Source organism: Bos indicus, chromosome 1, assembly GCF_029378745.1.
Source record: "Bos indicus isolate NIAB-ARS_2022 breed Sahiwal x Tharparkar chromosome 1, NIAB-ARS_B.indTharparkar_mat_pri_1.0, whole genome shotgun sequence".
NCBI lineage: Eukaryota > Metazoa > Chordata > Mammalia > Artiodactyla > Bovidae > Bos > Bos indicus.
The window spans coordinates 82,414,534-82,434,060 of record NC_091760.1 but is presented as its reverse complement, the minus strand read 5'-3'; the positions used below and the strand labels follow the sequence as shown (position 1 = coordinate 82,434,060).

The 19,527-nt window shown below is 37.1% G+C and overlaps 1 protein-coding gene across 5 annotated transcripts in view; it reads left to right on the top strand.

The window, feature by feature from the left end:
- Positions 1 to 19,527, top strand: part of MAP3K13 (mitogen-activated protein kinase kinase kinase 13) — a 161,794-nt gene that overhangs the window by 40,117 nt on the left and 102,150 nt on the right. Inside the window, exon 1 of one of the 5 annotated variants that reach the window (XM_019958511.2) lies at positions 1 to 19,527. This exon is cut by the window's left edge and continues 26,909 nt beyond it. The exons of the other annotated variants lie outside the window; for them this stretch is intronic. The gene's annotated coding sequence lies outside the window, so the exon portion shown is untranslated. 5 annotated transcript variants of the gene reach the window in all.

The following is a 19,527-nucleotide window of genomic DNA, read 5'->3' as shown; positions in this document are numbered from 1 at the left end:
AAATTTCTTTTTTTAAGATTCCATATATAAATGATAACATACAATAATTGTCTTTCTCCAATTTCACAAAGCATAATGCTCTCTAGGTCCATTTGTATTGTTGCAAATGGCAGAATTTCCTTCTTTCTTATGACTAATATTCCATTGTGTGTGTGTATATATATATATACCACATCTTCATCCATTCATCTGTTGAAGAAGGCAGATTACATCCATATCTTGGTTAATAATGCTGCTATGAACGTTGGGGTATATGTATCTTTTCAAATTAGTGTTTTTGTTTTTTTCATATAGCTACCTAGTGGAAATGCTGGATCTTTTGACAGTCCTATTTTTAGTTTTTTGAGGAGCCTCCATACTGTTTTCCAGAGTGGCTACCAACAGTGTACAGAGATTCTCTTTTCTGTGTATCCTCACCAACATTTGTTATTTGTGGTTGTTTTGATGATTCTGACAGGTATGAAGTGAACAGGAATTTTTAAAAAGTATTTTATTGATATATAAAAGTACTTCTTTTATTGATGTCTCTGATTTAATTTGTATATGGGCAGTGAACATACTCTTTTAAGATTTCAGTCTGGAAATAATATTAAGAAACACTTTAAGTTTCAGAATAAGGTCTTTGTTAGTGTAGCTATCTTTTCACTTCACGTTTTCTGCAGTTGCTAAATGCAGTGTTTCATGAGGTTAGGCAAGATGGTTAGGGCAAGATGGTTGATAGTACTATTTAAATCTATCTGCTGATAGGTTTCTTTTGTCTACTTCTATAAATATCCATTACTGAGAAAGGAGTGTTAAAATCTCTGATTGTGGATTTACCTATTTCGTTAGTTCTGTCATTCCATGCTTTGAAGCTCTGATGTTGAGTGTGTCCACATTTAGGATTATTATGTCTTCTTGATGAAGCGGCCCTCTTAATATTATTAACTCTCCCTCTTTATCTCTGCTAATGCTCCTTGTCTTGAAGTCTACTTTATCTGATAATAGTTGCATCAGCTTTTTTATGCTTAGTATTTGAATGGTATATCATTCCCTCCTTTTACTTTCAAATTGTCTGTCTTTTAATGTTTGAGCTGTATTTCTTAGAAATAACATACAATTGAATCTTCCTTTTTGTAAATCCAGCCTTGGTCTCTACCTTCTAGTTCATCTGCATTTAGTGTGGTTTCTGACATGGTTGCACTTAGGTGTACTCTGTGTTTAGTTTTCTGTTTATCCCATCTAGGCTTTTTGTTTCCTCATATTCTTCCATTGACTGATTAATTGATTTTATTTTATTTTTTATTTATTTTTAATGTAAATTTATTTAATTTTAATTAATAAATTTATTTTTTGTTTCCTCATATTCTTCCATTGACTGATTTTAGTTTAATCAAATGTTTTCTAGTATTCTATTTCATCTTATGACTGTTTAGCTGTATCTTTTTAATATTTTTTAGCACTCCCTTTAGCTATTTTAATATTTTAAATGATCACATTCTACATATTAATGTTGTATCATTTCTTATAAAATGTAAAATCTGTGGATACAAAACAAGGACTTCTGAAGGGATATTCTAGAAATCTTAAAGGACAAGTAGAAATGAGGAAGAGGTGAAAGGGTACTCTAGGGAGAGCGATAGCAAGATCATGTAGCCTAGTAAGAGAACAAGCCATTCACTCTGACTAGAACCTAGAGCTCAGAGTGGCAGGAACTGAGGGCAGAGAACTCAGTAGGGGACACGCTTGTGTGTTGTGGTGGGTTGAATAGTGTTCCCCTGGAATTCATATTCACCTGGAACCTCAGAATATGACCTTATTTGGAAATAGACTGTAGTTATAATATTGGCATTAATACGAGGTCATCCTGGATAAGAGGTCATTGGTCTAAACGCAATGAGCAGTATCCTTATAAGAAGAGGAGAGGACACACGAGGTACACACAGAGAGGAGGCCGTGTGATGACAGCAGTAGAGACTGGACTAAAACAACTACCAGCCGACGGACACCGGGGATTGCTAGGAGCCACCGAAAGTTAGCAAGAGGCAGCGTTCTTCCTTAGAGCCTTCAGAGGGACCGCGGCCCTGCTGACACCTTGATTTTGAACATCTAGTCTCAGGAACTGTGAGGGAGTAAATTTCTGTTGCTTTGTGCCTCCCAGTTTGTATAATTTGTTACAGCAGACCTAAGAAACAAATGCAATATTTAACCCATATTCCGCTTACTGTGCATTAAGCCCATTGTTTTGGTTTTAAGATATGTTCAGAAATTCTTTTATCCTTCCTTTTAAGAGATAGAGCCCAATTCCTCTCCCCCTGAGTGTAGGTTGGATCCTGATGACTTGCTTCTAATGAATGAATAAAGGGAAAATGAGGGCATGCAGATTTGGAGACCAGGTCAGAGGTTAGCAAACTATAGAGGTGGGCCGGCCACCTATTTTTATGAATCAAGTTGTATTGGAACAAGTATCCCCATTTGTTTACATTGTATGTACCTGTCTTTGCACTGAAACAACTGAGGTAAGCAGTCACAAACCCTATGTCATGTAAGCCTAAAATAGTTATTATTTAGCCCTTTCAGAAAGTTTGTTAATCCCTGAGCTAGGTCATAAAAAGCACTGCAACTTTTTGCTTGCTCTTGATAACTCGCTTTGGGGGAAGCCATCTGCCTTGTCACGAGAACTCTCAAATTCCTGTTGTTAAGGAACTGAGGCCTCTTACAAACATCTATAAACACTCTTGGAAACACAGTTGACCCTCGAACAATGTGGGAGAGAGGGTGGTTCAAAAATTCACCTGTAACTTACAGGCAGCCCTCTGTAGTTATAGCTACAGTTTCACGCCTAGAGATCCAACCAACCTCAGATTGCGTATTACTGTAATATTTTTTAAAGCCACGCGTAGTTTTTAAAAAGCCACACGTAAGTGGACCCACACAGTTCAAACCCATACTGTTCAAGGGTCAACTTAAGTTCCTCAAGCCCCAGGCAAGCTTTCAGATGACTGCATCCCGGTCAACAATTTAACCGAAACTTCCTGAGAAACCCTGAGCCGGAACCACCCACCTAAGCTGCTCCCAGATTCCTGACCTTCCGAAACTAAGTGAGATAATAAAGGTTTGTTGTTTTAAGCCACTCCGTTTGGGGCCATGTGTTATGCTGCAATACGTAACCAATTCACTCATGCTCCCCTCCTGCAGTTTTCCATGCTGCCTGTGAGCTGCTCTGCATGTCTTATTTATGCCTCTGGCTTTGCTGTTTTAGAAACACTAGGAAATAAGACCTTTATATAAAGAAACCCCCAGATGACATGGATGAGATTTAGGAAACAAAAGATATTGGAAGACAAGGACTCTATTTTATATTTTTAATAATTCTCCTTACTAACTAATACAGCACTATGAGTGATTCAGTTCAGTTCAGTCGCTCAGTCATGTCTGACTCTTTGTGACCCCATGGACTGCAGCATGCCAGGCTTCCCTGTCCATCACCAACTCCCAGAGCTTGCTTAAACTCATGTCCATCGAGTTGGTGATGTCATCCAACCATCCCACCCTGTGTCGTTCCCTTCTCCTCCTGCCTTCAATCTTTCCCAGCATAAGGGTTTTTCCAGTGAGTCAGTTCTTTGTATCAGGTGACCAAAGTATTGGAGTTTGAGCTTCAGCATCAGTCCTTCCAATAAATACTCAGGACTGATTTCCTTTAGGATTGACAGGTTTGATCTCCTTGCAGTCCAAGGGACTCTCAAGAGTCTTCTCCAACACCACAGTTCAAAAGCATCAATTCTTAAGTGCTCAGCTTTCTTTATAGTCCAACTCTCATATCCATACATGACCACTGGAAAAACCATAGCTTTAACTAGATAGACCTTTGTCGGCCAAGTAATGTCTCTGCTTTTTAATATACTGTCTAGGTTGGTCATAACTTTTCTTCCCATGAGCAAACATCTTTTAATTTCATAGCTGCAGTCACCATCTGCAGATTTTGAAGCCCCCAAAATACAGTCTCTCACTGTTTACATTGTGTCCCTGTTTATTTCCCATGAAGTGATGGGACCAGATGCCATGATCTTAGTTTTCTGAATGTTGAGTTTTAAGCCAGCTTTTTCACTCTACTCTTTCACTTTCTTCAAGAGGCTTTTTAGTTCCTCTTCACTTTCTGCCATAAGGGTAGTGTCATCTGAGTATCTGAGGTTATTGATATTTCCCACGGCAGTCTTGATTCCAGCTTGTGCTTCATCCAGCCCGGCATTTCGCATGATATACTATGCATATAAATTAAATAAGCAGGGTGACAATATACAGCCTTGACGTACTCCTTTCCCAATTTGGAACCAGTCTGTCACTCCATGTGTGATTGATTACTGCTGCTGAACTTGACTGTGACTAACAAAGTGTTAGGCTTGTAAAGCATGTTTATTTGAGTTATTAGGCAGAATGTTTGCTCTATCGTGTTACTATTATTTATATGAAAAGGGGTATTTGAGTATGCCATCATAATATTTATTGGTTGCATAGTTGCTTTTCTTAAATATTAACCAGGTTGTCTCTAGTCAGGACGGTGCTGAGTTCTGTGGGTATATTAGTTTTCTACTGATGCATCACAATATTATTTTAGTGGCTTAAAACAACACCCATTTATTATCTCAATTTCAGTGGGTCAGGACTCTGAATGTAGCCTAGTTAGGCCTTCCACTTAGGGTCTTACAAGGCTTTAATCAAGGTGTTGGCCAGGGTTGGATTTTCATATGAAACTTGCCTGGGGGACTCGTGTGGCTGTTGACAGCATTCAATATCTTGGGGTTGTAGAAATGAAAGCCTCAGCTTTTTGTTTTGGGTTTTTGGGTTGTTTTTTTTTTTTGAGTTATTGCCTGTTGTCTAGAGGTATCCCTCAGCTAACAGAGAGCACCCACACTTCCTTGCCATCCATTTGCTTCTTCTCAGTTAACAAAGGGAGAAACTCCGGCAAGACATGCAGTATGGTTTTCTATAATATCATCACATCATTATGTGCGTGTGATCAGTACATTCCAGCACCTTTACGGTGTTCTCTTGGTTAGAAGCAAGTCTCTGAGCCAAGGAAAAGCATTAGCAGGTAGGGATCACAGGTGCCTAGTTTCTGCCAGCTCTTGGCATATAGTGTTCTTTCAAGAAGTTTGGTGGTAGAGGACAGGAAAGTGAGTAGATAAGTCAGAGGGAAATTCTGAAAAGGAGCGACATGAACATGTTTATAGGCAAAGGAGAAAGCGCAGCCAATAAGAAGAGACTGAGGTGATACATTAATCTGTGCCAAGAGTCTGTTAGGTAGTAGGCGCTCAGTTACGTTAGTTGTCTCATACATCTCCTTACACAGCGTCTCATGACGTTTCTTTAAATATGTATTATACTACTCTACTGTGTGGCATACAGGACAGTAGATACCGTACTAACCAAACTAAATGTATCCCTGACCCCTTTGCCTTTGTGCCTTCCAGCTTAGAAGCAGCATTAGCCATGTCAATAATCACTTCCTTCCAGGCTTACCTCCTCCACCCCTTGTCAACTTTGGCCCTTCTTCCTTTGACTGTGCCAAGCCAGAGTACTCCCCAAATTGTGTTTTCTGCTGCTGTGTTGATAGTTTTGCCTCCTCAGTTGGGTCCACACTGCTGATTGGTGGCCTTGAATCCATATCTGTTTGAGTTTCCCAAACCTCTTCTGTAACTTACTATCCTGTCTCTATTATCCTTCTCAGTTGACAGTGCTTCCTGTGATAGGGTCTCCCAACTTCCTTTCTACTCATCCCATAATCTTTTATTGCCACCTTCACTTGCCTTTTTTTTTTTGCACAACAAAATATGTAGATACCACAGTTATCCCTACCTACCTTGTGGTCAAAGTTTCAGTCATAAACCCTCCTACCTCCTCAAAGCGTATTCCCAGCCACGAGCATCCCTCACGGTAATGAAAAGACATACCACCCTGTATAGCAGAATATATTACAGAATCATTGCCAAGCCATCTGTGCCTTGATGTTTGACATCTCCCTTAAAATTAGAGGGGGAAAAAAGTTTTTTAAAGTTCAAGTAACTTGAATGTTAAAATCATAGAGTGTATTTATTAAATCAGCAAGTCTTAAAACTTAATTTTGTTCCCAAAGTAATACACTTGTACTTCATAGAAAATTTAGAAATTTAGATTAAAAGAGAAGAAAATAAAATTATCACTATCCCTGCATCCCAATAACTATGGTTAACATTATATTTATTCTTCTAGTCATATATATGTGTTAGATTCCATGGTACCAATTATCATGTTACCTTCCTTATCCATATTTTGTTATTAATACTTTAATCTATTTTTATATATCAATACTGTAATATATAACTTGTAAAGCTTTTAAATATTTTAAATTTTACTCATTTAATAAAACTTCCCTTTACGGGTATTTTATTTTCCCAATGATTTATATTTTAAATAATTACATGATGAAATCTGTATAGCTAGGCTCTTTTTGCAAATTCTTGATTATTTGTTTAGAATAATTCCTTGAAGTTTAATTTTAGATCAAAGAATATTTACATTTAAGCCCACTGATACCTGCTATCAAGTAACTGTACTTCAAAAAGGTTGTAAGAAGTATTTAACCATCAGCAGTGTGTAAGAGTATCTGTTTTCCCATATCTTTTCCAAGGCACTTTGCAAGGAGAAACCGGTATTTCATTTTGATTTAATTTTCATTTTTTGATAGTGAAGTCACACATTTCCCTTATTATCCATTGTATATGTTTTTTTGTAACTTGTCTGTTCATGGACTTTTTCTTCTTCCCTTCATCTTATTTGTATGTTTATCTACTTTATTATTTTTCGAACTCACAGTTGTTCAAATTAGTAATAGTATATTTTGTGTTTTCTGGTAGCTATGAATGGTAGCTTTCCTTTAACACAAAGGACAAACTGGTTTTTCTTTTTTAATTAATTAATTTATTTAGTGGCCTTGTGCCTTAGTTGCTACACATGGGATCTTCTGTACTATCTGTACTGTCTGGCGGACTCTCTAGTTGTGGTGCACGGCTCAGTTGTTCTGTGGCTTGTGGGTTCTTATTTCTCTGACCAGGAATTGACCCCACATCCTTGCTTTGCAAGGTGAATTCTTAGCCACTGGACCACCAGGGAAATCCCTGATTTTCCCATGTAAGATAGACTAGAGAAAAATGACATACGTATGTATGGCATACATGTATACATAGGTATATATACAGATATGTGTTTGTGTGTATGTCTTTCAAGCATAGCTTAACAAAGCCACTTAATACGGTTCTGTGTAATTATTGACTTTCTTTATGCAGTATTAGGATCATCATTCAAGGTTTTGGAATAATTAGTCGTTTAATAAAGTAAAGCATAATGACATTGGTCTCAGTCTACTTGTCTGACTTGTAAATTTTTCCTCAGTAATATTATTGTATTGGATTTTCTCTTTTAAGTTTTTCAAACATTCTTCAAGTTTGCAGTAGGTGGCAGCAACAGAAAGCATTCTTTCATTTGGTTCAAAATGTAATCAGGCATTCATAGGGGACAATATAAATGAACTCACCCTAAATATGAAGAGCTTTATGATAGAGGCTACTCCAGAAATGTAAATTTAGTGTGAAATTGGTGAGTATTTCATAGCCCATTTTGGAAGTAAGCTCCAACAAATACTCTTTTGGGGAAATTGCATTTTATTTTTCAGTGTTGCAGGGTTTACTTAGCATGTTTTATTATTTTGGGGAATCTTATTCCCCACCATCTCCTCTTTTTATATTTACAGTGAAAGCCACTCAAGACAACCAGTCTCTTTTCTAGAGGAGTGGCCTTTTCAGCGATGACCCTTTAATACAGAGCCTTGAGTAATTTAACGGACTAAAAATCCATGCTAAGAATATGTGGCCTTTTTAGGCCACTGCTTCCATTTTGAGTGGTCTTAGAGCTTCATTGTGCTAATTTTAAAATTCAGGGTCCATTCATGTCTCGAGAGTATTTGTAATAATTTTCTTTAGATCATAACAGTTCCCCCCAAGTTGGTTTAGCATCATCTGTAGTCCATTCGGGTTTCCCAGGTGGCAGTAGTGGTAAAGAACCCTGCTGCCAATGCAGGAGACATAGAGATGTGGGTTCAATCCCTGGGTCAGGAAGATCCCCTGAGGAGGGCATGGCAACGCCCTGGAGAATCTCATGGACAGAGGAGCCTGGCGAGGCTACAGAGTCAGGGGTTGCACAGAGTTGAACATGACTTAAGTGACTTAGCACACATGCATAGCCCATTCACGAGAGGGGCAAGCAACACCACTACAGAGGATCTGGGGACACACCGGCTTTAGTTTCCAAACTGCAATGACAGGTGGATATTCTGTCCCCTAGGACAAGAGGGGTGGCTGTAAGATAGACCTAGTGGCTGTGAGTTGAAGGGGGAAAAGGTCCACTTGCTGCTCTGGTCATTAACGCTTCCTCCTTAGCAAGAGTACAGCTTAGAAAAGGTTTCTGGTGAAGTACAGCTATTGTTAGCTAGCCAACACAGAAGAGATCTCTAGGCTTTAGAGGTGGTTTTTAAAAAGATTACAGCATTAAAATTTTGCAGGCTAAGGAAAAAGAAGAATTTCATGAGAATTAAAAATATATTTCAAGCCCCTTGCATGTTTAATTAGGGTCCAACAGAGTTCTTAAAAATTGATTCAGAAATTCTTGAATCATATTTTCTGTATTTCCAAAGCTCTAGTTATCAGGAGAGAAACTGATTCTTGTTTGTCTGGTTTTAGTAGTATCGTAGAGGTAAGCTAGTATTTTCTTTTCTGTTAGATTGCAGATACCTTTGAGACAATAAATAAATAAATGTGATTTTTTTACATTTTTGTTGGCTTTTTTTTAGAACTAAGAACAGTATCCTGTTCCAGGAATACCGAGTGAACTGTAACTGACTGTCCAAGAAAAAGAGGTAGCGTTAGTGGTCACTCTTATCCCACCAAAAAAATACAGAGAACATTCAGGAAATCTAAGATCAACTCCTGACTCAATGCCATAAATTCCAAGACTATGGACAAATCTTTGAACCTCAGTCTTGTCATATGTAACAAAGAAGAGGACAGAGTAAATTTGAGTTGTAAGGTTTCTCTCAGATCCTTGATTCTCTGAGTCAGTATTCTTCTTAAAATGTCTAGAGCAGTAATTGCTTATTTATCTCATTCAGGAAATAACCTCACACCACCTGCTAACAGTATTAGTAGGAATACAGACTAAGTAGCAGTAACAGAGAGTCTCAAAATTTTTGGTGGTTCCAAAAGATGGAATGTTATTTCTGTCTTCATTAACAGTCCTAAAGTAGGCAGGTACCCCAGAACAGATGGATGGTTCTGATTCATCAAAAACAAACCCCAGGGCTCCTTCTGCTTCCTTGCTCTGCCATTGCCTGGACCATCATCTGCATAGTAGAAGCTGACTCAGCATGGGACTTAAGAAAGTCCAGCACAAGCAGGTAAGACCTGCAAGTTAAAAACATACTTCCACTCAAACCCCACTGGCTAGAACTCAGTCATGTGCTCACATCTACAACCAGGAGAACAGAGAAGTCTTTAGCAGCGTGGCTTGTATTCATCTACAATTTTAGGAGTGGGGTTGGGCATAAGGGTTCTATAACTAACAAGAAAGAGAGGAGATGATATTTTAGGGGACAGTCTCTAGCACTGTGCCTTCTGTTACAGTTTTAAATCATTCTGATAATCTTATTTTACTGTTTATTGTTTTCCTGTCTTTTCTAATGAAATAGACTGAGATCAGGATCTGTGATTTATCCCTATATGTGTACCTCACAGCACGTGTAAGGTCTTTTGAACATAGATGACATTCAATAAAAATATGTATATTTTATTTGTATATTGATTTTTCAGAGCTTTTAAGTAAACACTAAGTCCAATAATCTTCCCTTCCATTACGCTGCTCCATCTACTTATTGCTTGTGTAGTGAATGTTACATGTAAAACTTCAATTCTCAACCTAGTTCAGGAGACTATATCAGGACTTAAAAAGTAGTAAAATTTTTAAATATATGTTATAGATAAATTGATTGGGGGCAGGTTGCTGCTAGTAGCAATTACTGTCTTTTTCAGGTAGTGTGATTATGTGAAATGGAAAACCAAGAGCTTTACAGAGTGGCTTCAACATTTGGTTTTAAGTGTATTCCTTGGATATCACATATGATTATATTTATGAAATACTTTAAAACAGATCTTTCTCTCAAATATTTTGAGGTTCTGTCATCTCTGTTCTCTTCATTGGTGTTCTTAGTTGCTCAGTGATGTCCAACTCTTTGCGACCCCATGGACTGTAGCCCGCCAGGCTCCTCTGTCCGTGGGGATTCTCCAGGCAAGAATACTGGAGTGGGTTGCCCTCCTCCAGGGGATTTTCCAAACCCAGGGATTGAACCCAGGTCTCCCACCTTGCAGGCAGATTCTTTACCATCTGAGCCACCAGGGAAGCCCGTTCATTTGATGTTAATAATGAAGAGCTCACTGCAGTGCTGAGTGTGGGTTTACACAGAGCGAGCTTGTATATGGATAGATGTATAAAACTGATTTTAAAAGCAAGCCATACTTTTACTGACTCTGTGTTAACATCTTTTCCACTCTGACTTCCTTTTTTTTTTTTTTTCTGCTGCAGTTGTATACTGTAATCCAGTATGGGAAGGGAAAGTGCTGGTATGTGCCTTACCAATTTTACATTTGGTAAGAACTGCCTTGGAAGAATTGACCTGGTCTCTTATATCCAGTTTTCCCAAATCTTCCCCCTTCAGGTTTACCTCCTTTTATAACTGACTGTAACCACCCAACCCAAAATGATCATTCTATTAGTAAGTGAGGAAGGTTTGGTTCAAACCCTGGGCAAACTGCAGCATAAGGACAGGGTTTGTTTGCATAAGACAAGCCTGTATTCCCTTTACAAACACGCCAACTTGCCAAAGACAAGCACGTGGCAAATACTGGCTATAGTCTGCACCAGGAAGTGTGGCTCTGAGCTTTTATTCGGCCTCACCCACATTTCAGAGCTTTCAGTGAGCCTCAACACCAGGCTGTTCTTTGAACGTTTTTCTCTAAGGGACAGGACATGTTTTTTTGTTTTGTTTTTTCAGCTAAGGGCTTGATCTTACCTTTCTATGTCAACAGAGGGCAACAGAGAGCACCATTGTGTAGCCTAACTGCTGCAGCTGCTGCTAAGTTGCTTCAGTCTTGTCCAACTCTATGCGACCCCGTAGATGGCAGCCCACCAGGCTCCTCTGTCCCTGGGATTCTCCAGGCAAGAATACTCTAGTGGGTTGCCGTTTCCTTCTCCAACGCATGCATGCATGCTAAGTCACTTCAGTTGTGTCTGACTCCGTGTGACCCCATGGACAGCAGCCCACCAGGCTCCTCTGTCCACAGGATTTTCCAGGCAAGAATACTGGAGTGGGTTGCCATTTCCTTCTCCAATAGCCTAACTAGTAGTTCTCAAATTGGGTGAGTCCCAGTCTCATAGAGCCTACAGAGACAGTCAACCCCAGGGACTTTTTTTAGCTATGGCAAAGACTGGGTCTGTTACAGGCATGGGGGGTGGAGCGAGGAGGGGTTGCTAAACATTTTGCCTTATGTAGGAAAGTCCCACGCATGGAAGAATATTCCCACCCACAAAAGTCAGTTAACTTCCTTCTGGTATTGTTCTCCAGCCTCAAGTAAAGCATTCCTGCCTACCTCAGCACTTTCACCATTTGTGTTGTTATTCATCTTACCAAAGCAACCTAATACTACAAACTGGCCTTTTCATCTTTGCATTGTCACTTTTAAATTCACTTTAAATTTTAGTCATTGAGTGACCACAGACAGGTCTTTAATAGGAGAGGGGAAAGAAGTAATGGATAGAATTTAAAAAGTATAAGTCACTAGGTTACAGAGTTTAGACAAAGCTGGATTGATGAGCCAATCTTCTTGAAACTTAATTTTCTCACATATGAAGTGAGATGAAAATCTACTTTAAGATATTTTGTAAATTTTAAAGTGAAGGAGAAGATTGTTTACAAAGAATGTCTAGGGCCAGATTTGTACCCAATTATTATTTTTAGAAATTAGATATCCAAACCTCTCTACTCACATTATACTTAGGAGCTCATATCCCAATTAAACAATAGTTGTAGCCAACATCCTGGGGATGACATGGTTGATTCTCACTGGGTCATGAGTCCCAGTGGACTTGGGTCGTGTGCCTGTCTTTTCACTAATATTATAACCAAGTAGGTGAATTGCCCTGCCTTGTGTCACATGTTCACTCTTGGAGTCCTAACTTCAGGTGGGGTTGGCTTTGCCTGAACCTCTTGAACTGAGAGTGGGGGAGAGACAGTTTCCTCAAACGGAGAGGATGTAGGGCAGACTTTAAAAGGGGGCAGTTGTTCACTATTTCGACGTTTTGATCTTCAGTTATGCTACATGCTTTGTAAAGCTAAAGTGGAAATGCCAACTTCCACTAAAGAAGCAGGGAAATGAAAACAGGATTAGAAGTATAAAAGTTAAATGGTTGTTTTTTTACATGACCTCTCAGAGTACAAACTCTATATAGATGGGTAAAATATAAAGTTATTTTTTGTTTGTTTGGCTTTTTACCCTTTCAATATGTAAAGTGCCTTTATAAATCCAAAATATTATTTTTAGTCCCACAAAGGTTTGGTTTATGGTAACTTGCCAGATTTTGTGTTTTATGGAGTGGAGTATTTCAGGTTAAATGTTTTATTTATTGAGAAATCCATTTTCTTTTGATTTGCTTTAATGCATTTTCATTATTGATCAGAGAATTATATCCCTTGTTCATGATCATACTTTTGACACAGATAATACATTAAAACTTCATTAAGCTGTTCAACTTTATTCTAAATAGCATAAAAATCTCTAAACAATTGCTTTTTTCCAGTTGTCTAGATGTTTTATTATCCTTTGATAAAAATGCTAGACTTCAAATCCACTTAACTCACAATATTCTTCAAAATTTGCTGTAATATGAACCTTTAGGATTTTTTTCTATCATAAAAATGATTGTGGAATTTACCATCATGAGACTTTCATCTTTTTAAAAGTTAATAGGTGTATTACTACAAGTTTCTATTTGTAGTCTACTTTTTCTAAAAGGATGTGCTTATGACATATATCTACATAACAAGGTTAACAAAGGGAAAATCAAACCTAAAACAAGGAAGATAAAGCAAAAATGATAACCACAAAAAACTAAAATAAATTATATAGAGATATAGATTGATTGATTTGAGCATAAAGTTGGCTCTGGGCTTCCCTGCAGGGACAAAAAAAAAAGGGCAATTCAGTGGATTACATTGTAACCATCTAAAAGGGAATGCTAATAATTCTTCAAGAACAGAAAAGGGTTTCCCTGATACTGAGTTCTAAAAACAAACTCCTCTTGTGAATTTATTAGATGTGAGACATCATTGCAAGACAGTGGACCGTGTAAAAGCAATATGGCTGTTCCCTATAATAAAAGGAAAACCATAACATAGAATGTGACTTGATGATAGTGACTCTGCTAGGTAGTTCTGTGCTGATGATATTTGGGTAGCATGTAGCTTTCTGATGAACTCTCTATCTCCTTTGCTGCAAGGACAGATTTTAGTAATATTCATAAGAATGTTTTTCCTTAGATGGTTCTTAAAAATCACTTTCTCAGATAAAGATTTCCTGAGAGCTAGACAGCAGCAACAACAAAGTTCGAGTAATAGTCTGCTGAGGTCTTTGAATGTTGAAACTGTCTGAATAAAAAATAAATTAAAAAAAATTTTTTTAATAAAAAGAATGAGAAGGTAGAAGATGTGATCTGGAACTCTCTGGATTAGAAGGACTTGCTCAGAGCCCTAATCTCAATCTACTGTAGTTTAAGTGAAAAAAAAAAAAATTATTTGAGGAATCATGTACTTTGAAAACAGGGTAAGTTAGGGTTAATGTTCTGATATGGAAGTGGAGGATTCTAACTAGCGTTCTCACCTTTTAGAAAGATTGTTTTTTACATCAGTTCATATAAACTACATCTTTATGTAGAAAATTTTTAACTTTTTTTTTTTTTGATAAAGAGAATTTTTGGTCACCTCTCTTAACTTCCTCAGGGTTTTTCCCTACTCACCTTCAGAACCTCAGAGAGTATTCCTCAACTTCCCAAAGGGAAATAATTAGGATGAGCTTTTCTTTGGAAGATGTGTCACTAATGTGTATTTCTAAATTTCCTGAAAAGATCTGTTCTAGGTTTGTTGTTGTTCAGTCGCCCGGTCGTGTCCAACCCTATGGACTGCAGTGCACCAGGCCTCCCTGTCCTTCATCATCTCCCAAAGCTTGCCCAAGTTCATGTCCATTGAGCAAATAAAAAATCTTTATTTTGTTTATATTAACAGCAGTAAAACAAAAACAGTTACCAGAATCATTTTCTGAGTATCTTCTGTATGCAGGTATTGTGCTGAAGTCTTCACATGTTTTATTTTATTTAACTTTCACATAATAGGCATATAGCCTATTATTATCCCCACTTTATTTTTCCTCTTTCAGTTTTATTGAGATGTAATTGACATACAATACTGTATGAATTTAAGACATTCAGCGTAGTGATTTGACTTATATCATGAAATGATTGCCACAGTAAGTTTAGTTAAAATCTATCATCTTAAAAAAAAAATCTATCATCTTATATACATACAAAAGAAAAAAATAATTTTTCCTTGTGATGAGATCTCTTAGGATTTTGTCTCAACAACTTTCATGTATAACATACAGCAGTGTTGATTATATTAATCACATTGTACATTAATTATATCCTTAGTACCTATTTATCATATAACTGGAGGTTTGTACCTTTTGACTACCTTTGTCACCAAAGATGTTATTTATTAATGACTATTTTCCCCACACTGTACATCTTACTCTAAAAATGAAAAACCAATAGCTTGGTTTACCTAAACTTACATAACTAATGATAATAACCAACAGAGTCAGAATTTGAACCCAGATCTCTTTACTAACTTCTAGCTATACTGGTGCCTGTAAAAGAAATCTGAATCATCATGCATTATTAGCGCTGAGGTCATCATACTCTTCCTTTTTCTTGGTATTTATGACAAAAATTGCCCCTAGGTCATAGTACTTTAAACTTCTCTTAGACTCTGATTTAGTCATTTTCCTTTGAAAACACATTTTTTAGTCTCAAGAAAAAAACCAGCTTTAGAATAGCTCTTTTTTTTTCCTTGGCCACACCTCAAAGCTTGTGGAATCTTAGTTCCCAGACCAGGGATGGAACCAGGGTCCTCGGCAGTGAAAGCACGGAGTCCTAACCATTGGGCCACCAGGGATTTCCCATAGACTAGATCATGTTTTATGCCAGAATAATTGTGCCTTAACTTGTGTTCTTACATTTTTTCCTAATAGTGAGTTTTGAATAGCTTCTTGGGAAAGGAGACCAGATTATCTTATAGTCATTAATGAAATTTGAAAAGGTCTATTTGGTTCTTAAAAGAGTTTACTCACCTTGATAACTGGCTTTGTAGTGCTCCATACTCAATGTGCCTACATGCTGAAATAAAGAATTACTTGTGACTATGGGACTTGGCTTAATATTCCTAGAGTTGCGATGTCCCATTCAGTAGCCACTAGCCACATGTGACTATTTTTCAATTTATATTAATTAAAATTGAATAAAACTTAAAATTCAGTTCCTCAATCATAGTGGCCACATTCCACATGCTAATATATGAGACAGTGCAAATTATAGAACACTTCTGTCATCACAGAAAGTTCTCAACAAGCGTTGCTTTCAGATATACATTTTTCATGGCCCTTTTTCTTCTGTGTCCAAAACAACATTGTTCTCCTTGAAGAATAACTAGTGCAGTTTCTGAGATTTGGGGATACAACTTATCTTCCCAACAGATTTCCTGTCATGTTTGACATAGAGAAATTTTTGTTGACAAGGTTATTTCTGTGCTCTAGGGAGGCATGCTAATCCAGACTAGGTTCATCTTACTAAAACGGCAAGTCGGTAGAGCTAGCTAATTTTTATTTGCCAGATTACATATTAAACCAACATGTTAGATCACTGTTATTAGAACCATTATGCATTCTGTTTTGTTGGATTGCTTCAGAGACGTACCCTGGTCTTTGATTGAGTAATGATGTTTCTATGAAACTTAACAGCCAATGTGTTAGCTTCTCTAACAGATTTAACATTTCAGTGGCATATTTTTTCATAAAGGGGTTACTTCTTTCTATTAGTCTGTATTATTTGGAAGTTTTCTTTTTTTTTTTTAATATATAAATCCAATTCTTCTGGTATAGCCTGGTTGACTTTGATTGCCATTGAAGGAAACAGAGATGCATATTCTTTATCTTCTTTTCATTTGTGGATTCTAAAATAATCTTAGTATATGGACATAATTGATTGATATAGATCAGTATGGGGCACTCAGGCCTACTAGGAAGGTACCAGTACTACATTGGTCTTGAGCACACCCATGTCACATGGATAAATTTCTTTGGTCTGTCTTTTCCATTGTGATATTCCACAAGAAGCTTCTTTGAAGAAATTTGTTGAATATATTGTTTGCTAATGAGATGCTGTTGCTTGAGTATAAAGAACAGTATGTCTTTCTTGTGTATAAAATAGTCCTGGGAAGTTGGGTTTCTTTTCTCCCCAAATGAAGTAAGCAGTGAGCAGTACTTATTAGTGTCAGGTTTGAACCCTTTATAATCACATAGAAACAAGCAACCACTCTCCTGTCAGCTGTACAAATAATCTGATTGAGAGAGCAGATATCTGTTCAGAATGTTCTTGGTCACTGGACACCTATAACCAAGGCCTTATATTAACCACTGTTGTTCTAGTTTCAAGGATTTGAGATCATTTCCCAAGTTCAAAAAAGCTATGATCAGTATTAGTAAAGTATTGGTAATTGTGAAGTGAAATGATGCTATTCAAGGGCAATGAATTATATTAATCTCCACTTCTGTGTAACTCTGAAAAATTATAAAATAAAGAGTGAAAAATGAACTCTTCTCAATACTCTGTAATGACCTATATGGGAAAAGAATCTAAAAAAGAGTGGATATATGTATATTATAACTGATTCACTTTGCTATGTAGCAGAATATAACATAACATTGTAAATCAACTATACTCCAATAAAAATTTTAAAAATTTCATTGATGATATTAAGCCCCCCAAAAAGAGTAAAAAAAAATCACAGGTTTTTTTTTTGTTTTGTTTTTTCTTGTACTAAGTTGTATGAGTTTCTTGTACTTTTTAGAAATTAACCCTTTATCAGATAATATATCTGGTTTGCAGATATTTTTTCCCACTCTGTAGATTGCCCTGTCATTCTGTTGATTGAAGCTTTTTAGTTTGATACAGTCCCACTTGTCTATTTTTTATTTTGTTGCCTGTGCTTTTGGTGTCATTTCAAGAAATTATTGCCAAGACTGATGTCAAGAATGGATAAAGGACTTGAACAGACAGCTCTCCAAAGAAGACATACAAGGGGCCAATAGGTATTAATATGTGAAAAGTTGTCTATCATCACTAATTATCAGGGAAATGCAAATCAAACCACAATGAGATATTACCTCACACCACTTAGGATGGCTTATTATTTTTAAAAAAGATAACAAGTGTTGTAGCAAAATTGTAACCCTTACACATTCTTGATGGTAACGTAAAACAGTGCAGCAGTTATGAAAAACAGTATGGAGATTTCTCATAAAATTAAAAATGAAACTACCATAGGATCCAGCAATCTCACTTCTGGGTATATATTCAAAAGAAATGAAATCAGGATCTCAAAGAGATATCTACACTCCCATATTTATTACAGCACTCTTTGTAATAGCCAACATATGAAAACAACCCACATGTCCATCAACAGATGAATGGATAAAGAAAATGTATTTGCCTACAATGGAATATTATTCAGCTTTTAAAAGGGAAATTCCACCATTTGCAACAACATTGATGAACCTGGAGGACATAACACTGAATGAAATAAGCAAGTCACAGAAAAAGACAAATGTTGCTTGATTATATTTATATGAGTTATCCAAAATAGTCAAACTCATGAAAGCAGGGAATACAATAGTGGTTTCCAGAGCCTGAGAGGAGAGGGAAATGGGTAGTTGTTATTCAACGGATATAGAATTTTAGTTATACTAGATGAATAGGTTTTAAAGATCTGTAGTACAACATGCCTGTAGTTAACAATATGGTATTTTATTGTGCAGTTCAAAATTTGTTGAGAGTAGCTCTCATGTTAAGTGTTTTTGCCACAAAAACCTACAGCAGCTATAACAAAAAACCCAAAGGAACACATGAAACTTGGAAATGTCAGATATGTCTACTACCTTGACTGTGATTATGGTATCATGGGTATTTGCATAGTTCCAAACTTATCAGTTATACACATTAATTATATGTAGTTCTTTGTATAGCAGTTGCACCTCAATAAAGCTGTTAAAATTTTTTAAATAAGAAAAAATGTCATGAGCTCTTTGGGTGAATTTAATTACAGCTATTTTTGTTATTAGTAATAAGACATTTTACTAAAACCAAAATCTGCTCAAAGAACATTATAAGCTCTTTGGATCTGTGTCTTAATTGAATGTCAGAAGTTTAATAAACCAACGAGGAAATGTCCTGCCTTATTTAAAATGTAGCAGTAAATTATGCTTTCACACTCACTTTTGATTCATCACAAATGTCCGTAAGGTGATACTGTTCTGTGAAACAATTACATTTGTTGTATTTTCTTACCTATTTCCTTAATTACTAGGTTATTATTCCCATTATTATTTCTCTACTATTTTGCTTTTACGAGTCTTGGTGTACATGTACTGGGCATCAGTTTTAGAAACTCTCTGATTTGTTTTTTTATCACATCAGGTGAGGCACAGTATTGAACAGCAAGAAAAAGGTTAAAGAAAATAACAGGAATAAAAGATTGTGGTATCTTCTATATGCGTTTTTGGTAGCACCGATGCCACCAAAATTCTATTTTGATTCCCTCATTCAATAGCAATAATAATGTTTTCATGACTATCACAGCTTGAAACACGCACGCAGGCACACACAGACACACACACACCACTACCACCCCCTACCCACCTCCTCACGCTGCCAGTCTGTCCTAAGGCAGTGGCAGACGCCTGATTGGTGGGCTCTGTTTATTCTGTGAGCAGATTCCTTCTGAAAGAAGGCAGGCCATGACTGCCTGAAGCCTATTGGCCAGGACTGCTCTGGACCCTCCCTTTCTTTTTCTCAGCACACACCATAGCGAAGTCTGTGCGGAATCCTAAACCAGCCCAATTTACATCCATTCATGAATCTGTGACGTCAGCAAGCCTTCAGGCTTCTCTGCGGTGGGCTGGAAGATTGTGTGGGTGGAATCCCCCTCCTCCTTATTTTTCTAATTCTGCAAGGCTTTTTAAATGAACCTTCCATCTTTTTTAAAGCAAGAAACTGGACCGGCATGTGTAGGAATTCTTCATTGTT